Raw genomic sequence first — 5,408 nt, 5'->3', positions numbered from 1 at the left:
GTGTGTGTGTGTGTGTGTGTGTATGTGTGTTTGTGAGTGTAAGTGTGTGGGTGTGTGTGTGTGTGTGAGTGTGTGTGTGAGTGTGTGTGCGTGTGCGTGCGTTTTGTGTAACTGTTTTCTCATGTTTTCATGTACATATGCTACATTGTGTTCATATGAATGGAAGTGAATGGAAGATCAAGTCTAGTTTGATCACACCTAATAATGATGGTGTTTTTTTGTCATATTGTCATTTTGCAAAAGCAAACAGCAATTAACGGCCGTGATTTTACGCAGTTTAAGAGGATTTCCCTGCCGTATATTCACCATAACATGCCTCATTTCTTCATCAGCGGTTCTTTCAGAAGACTTCACATGCTGAAACATTCAGAGATTTCAAAGACGCTCAGGTCAGGAGTATTTCTCCAGCTTGTCTTATTTAAGCAGTTCTCTGTCTAATTCAAAGAACGGATGGAAAAAAGCCTCCATGACAGAGTTGATTACATCTGAGCAGCTCCTGGTAGCAGAAGCAGGACTCGGGCTCCCCTCGGAGGGAAGACGACCTTTGACCCGCGCTGAAGAGCGTCCAGATCCGTGATTACAACTCGATACGCACCATTGTTTCCTAACATCTCTACTTCCATTTGGACGTAACGCACCTGAATATCATAACCCAGAAATCACGCAATACGCTGCAAGAAAATCATGTTCTTCCACAGCAATATTTTATCTTGTTTCCAGTACAAATATTTATACATTCTTAAATCAAGATACGATAACTTACGATAAGTCTTATTAAGTTAAGTTTTCTTAAAAAATATCAAATATAAGTGAGCTTAAAACAAGAAACAATATCTGCCAAACCTTTGATTTAGGTTTAATTTTTTTTACACCATTTGTCTGGTTTTAAGCAAATCTCACTTAATCTTGATATGAACACAAGAAAACAAGTGATAAATGTATCTTGTTTTTAAGAATGTTCAGATATTTGAACTGAAAAACAATACAAAAATTCAGTTTAAAAATCATTTTTTGCTGTGTACATTAGATATTCTATCTTTTTAAAGCATTTGCATGGTTTGTTATGAAATTGTAATTATTTAACCACGAAGTAATATTCAGTCATCATTTACTCACCATAGCGTTGCTCCAAAACGGCAAGACTTTCTTTCTTCTGTGGAAGACAAGAGATGTTTAGTAGAACGTTTGAGCAGCTTTTGTATTTAAATACATTTTAAAATGATGTGACGTCATTGATGCCAAACACATGATTGATAATGATGTTGAAATTCTGAATATGAGACAGCAACAGAAATGTAAGAATTACTGCTGAGGGGAAGATTATCAATGAATCATGTCTTAAATCAAGATTAATTTCCTTGAGAAGCAAAATAAATTAAGATAATGTCTTGTTTTCTGAAAAACGTATCAAAATAAAGTGTTTACTCCAAGTAAATAGGCTAAAAAAATTAACAGATATTACCATACTTCCTCAGTTGATTGATTAAATTAAGAATTGCAAAAAATTTTTGTATTACAAGTTTTCTGAAATATTGTATTTAAATATGCAAATGATGTACCATGTAATTGCACTAATTTGCATACATTTCCAGAAGATAAATCTGAACATTGGATCAAGCCAGGTTCAAAATGCTTGTTTGAGTTTGTAGAAATATTAGCGTTAAAGGTTTTTCCAGAGGGGATTTTTTAAATTTTTTGTATTACTCCATAAATCAGAAAATACTGTCAACAGCCAGAAAACAGACACATTTTCACCATGTTTTAAGCAATAAAATGTTCCTCAGGTGAATGATATATGAACAAACTCCTCTATAAACACTTTCAGAATGTAGATAGGAATAAAACTGTAATGTTTACTGTATGTGCTGCTGAACTGGAGAAAAAAATAGATGAAGTGCAATGAAATAAACACATAAATGTGTAGTTTGCATGTTTTCTTTCCACTAGTTTAAAACAAGACTTTATGAAAAGCCAAATAGCCTCAAAATCCCAAAATTGGCAGATGCATGAAAAAAAAACAGTAAAATATTAAACTTCCAGAAAACAAGACTTAATATCTTCTGTCATTCTGCATTTCAAGCATTTTGCATTTTAAATGCATCTTAATTTAAGGATCTTTAAATATTTGTACTGGAAAACAAGACAAAAATACTGAGGAAGAACATCATTTTTGCAGTCTGTCTGTTTCTCACACAAAGCATCATATGACTTCAGAAGACTTCAAAACAGTGCATTATGATACTTTATGATGTTTTTTTTGCCATTTCTGGAGCCTGAGCCCTCACTTTTATTGTATGGACAGCAGAAACTTGGATATTCTGCTTTTTTATTGCACCAAAGACAATAATACAAGACAAATAAGACAAGCAAATAATACTTGAAACAACATGAAGGTAAATAAATCATGAATAATTTAGAAACTTTTCTTTAAAAATATGACCCTTATTAACATTCTCGCTGAAGTAACACAGTATTTGTTTATTTCCCCTTAAAAGCAGAGTCTAGGGCAGATGACCTCTAATAAGCGTGAAAAGTTTACATACCTGCAGTATTTCTAAATAAATACGGGAGGATGTTTTTCCTCGGCAGGAGAGATTCAGATAATGGCGTCTCTGGGGACGCTCTTCAAACACAAGCAGGCCTTCTTGACCTCTGACCTTTGCCCTGGAGGGTTCATCAAATCTAAGCTGTTTTGATTTGCCACACATGACCCCAAAGAGCCAAAGTCACCATCTACAAGAGCCTTTCTAGGAATTTCTAAGGTGACAGAGTAAAAAAACACGTCACACAGAAAGAACAAAGTGCTAATTAAAGCAATAAGCCACTTGAGGCTGTGATTTATCCACATGTTATGGGTGTGAAACCATCTTAACCGCGGTAAAATCACTGTAACTGAAGGCCTTAAGTTGCTTATTGCTTTTAAAACAGTAAAAAAAGTTTAAAACAGTATAGAACACCAATGTTCAATACAATTACATTTAGGTTATGGAAGCTTGTTTCTGTCATAAAAAACATAAGATAATTGCGACTTTTTATCTCACAATTCAGACTTTTTTTTAAGTTTACTTCTCACAATTCTTTTTTTTTTCTGCCACAGAATAAAACAATAAAAAAGGTAATTGTGACGTTTTAACTCACAATTCTGACGTTTCTTGTAATTGTGAGTTTATATCTCACAATTCCGACATTTTTTCTCACAATTGTTTTGTTTCTCACACAGGTTACATCTCGCAATTTTGTCTTTTTGTCCCCTTCCTCAGAAGTCTGAGTTTAAATCTTGACATTGCTTTTTGTTGTTGTTGTTTCTGCCACAGAATAAAACAATAAAAAAAGGTAATTGTGACTTTTTATCTTACAATTCTGACTTTTCTTCTCGGAATTGAGAGTTTATTTTGCAGTTGTTATCATAATTCAGAAATTGCGACAAAAAAAAATGTTATAAACTCAGAATTGTGAGGAATTCAGTGAGAATTGAGAATGAGAATACCTTTTTATTTTATTTAAATTTGTTTTAATTACGTGGCGGAAATAAGCCAGATATTTACTTAAAATTGCAAGATATAAACTTTCATTTCCAAAAATTAAATTCAGAATTGTGAAATAAAATGTTGCAATTACCTTTTTTATTGTAAAAAAAAAATAAAAAATTGCCAGACGTAAATTCAGAATTCTGAGAAAAAAATTGAGAATTGTGAGATAAAAACTCAATGACTTTTTTTTATTATTATTTGTGGCGGAAACAAGCTTTCATATTTAGTCATTTTTAATAATAATAATAATAATAATAATAATAATAAAAGCAATTCTGAGAAAAAAATGGCCAGATATTTAGTCACTATTGCGAGGTATAAACTCAAATTTCTAAGAAGAGTCATATAATTGTGAGATAAAAAGTCGCAGTTACCTTTTTTATTGTTTTATTCTGTGGCAGAAAAAAAAAAAAAAAGGTTTATGAGATGTAAACTCAAAATTCTGAGGGGGAAAAAAAGTCAGAAATGTGAGATTAACGACCTTATTTTTTACTCCGTGGCAGAAATAATCTTCCATATTTAGTCATATTAATAATAATAATAAGAAAATGTCTAAACACTGGATATCTGACAGCTACAGGTCACTACACTAAACCATCACAGAATATGATGAAATATGTCAGTTAGCAGATTAAAAAATAAAATTAAAAAATGAACGGCTTTAAATGCATTTCTGAAATATCTGTGGTTTTTCTGCTGTGAGTCCTGGTTAATCTCTGAGCGACTCTCACTGTCAGCGAGTGTGATTTGTTTCACAAACCCTTCACGCTTTGACTAACAGCTCAGTGGAGTCTGTCTCCGGCTTTCGTGTTGCCAGGAAGGTATTTTTCACGAGTAAATAATTACGGATCGTTCATAACTTGATGGGGACACATCAGGGAGAAGTGGCAGTGACGATGTGCAGTGTTTCTGCTCGCGGATGACATTATGAGTGATGCTGCTAAAGTCATTAAAAGAATTTCATCATTTACTCAGAGAGCGTATATCTTTCGTAGTTCTCAAATTATACTTAAGAGAATATCGGCTTTCTGGCTGAGGCCTTAAACACACACATACAGCGCTGAGAGAAACTCTGTCATTAGTCAGTGTGTGTGTGTGGCTTTACTGAAACACCTGCAGTCCCACCGCAGTTTGAGATGAATGCACAATATATCACCTCCACAATGAACAGGAAAAACTGAGTAATTCATGTTGGGATGATAATTCTTTTCATATGTTTTCATAGAGTCAGTTGCTGATATTCTTATTTATTTTCACACAGCTGATTCACCTGTTTGTTTTAAGGTAATATATATATACAGGCAAAATATATATTTTTTTCGTTCTTTTTTTTTTCTCGCCATGCACTGGCCAAGTTTGAGATTTTGGGCTATTTGGCTTTTCGTAACATGTTGTTTCAGACTAGCGGAAAGAAAATATCTAAAATGCATTAAGTGTTTATTTATACGTTTGTAGATTTTAATTACAGTACGTAATTGAAATATATTTAAAGGCTGTTTTTTCAAAATGAGTTTTTTTTCTCCACTTTGGTAAAACTTGCAAACACCAAACTTTACAGTTTTATTCCTCTCTATAATCTGAAGGTTTTTACTGAGGGGTTTGTTCATATATCATTCAACTGGTTTTATACAACATTTCATTCCTAAAAAAAATATGGTGATTTTGTTTTTCATTTTCTGGTTTATGGTGTGATATTTTGCTTCCATAATTTTCTTGCTTCCAAAAAGTCTTCTTTCAGACTAGCGGAGAGAAAACATCCAAATCCATTTTTCCAGTAAAAAAAATCCTGTGCATTTTATTGCACTTTATCTATTTGCATTTGTAGATTTCAATTGCAATCCATATCTTTTAAGGCCGTTTCCTCATAATTAGTTTTTT

The 5,408-nt window shown here is 32.8% G+C and overlaps 1 long non-coding RNA gene across 1 annotated transcript in view; it reads right to left on the bottom strand.

Annotated features, from left to right (window-relative positions):
- LOC107731120 (uncharacterized) overlaps positions 1 to 2,615 on the bottom strand; it is a 6,096-nt gene extending 3,481 nt beyond the window's left edge. The window contains exons 1-2 of the long non-coding RNA XR_001638747.1: positions 2,544 to 2,615; positions 1,117 to 1,153 (exon numbers count right to left, since the gene is read on the bottom strand). This is a non-coding gene — a long non-coding RNA (uncharacterized LOC107731120). The remainder of the gene's footprint in view (positions 1 to 1,116; positions 1,154 to 2,543) is intronic.
- Positions 2,616 to 5,408: the final 2,793 nt, after the last annotated feature.

Source organism: Sinocyclocheilus rhinocerous, unplaced genomic scaffold, assembly GCF_001515625.1.
Source record: "Sinocyclocheilus rhinocerous isolate Xijiao unplaced genomic scaffold, SAMN03320098_v1.1 scaffold2836, whole genome shotgun sequence".
Taxonomy (NCBI): Eukaryota; Metazoa; Chordata; class Actinopteri; order Cypriniformes; family Cyprinidae; genus Sinocyclocheilus; species Sinocyclocheilus rhinocerous.
Note: the sequence above shows the minus strand (reverse complement) of the source record. Positions and strands in the feature narration are given on the sequence as shown.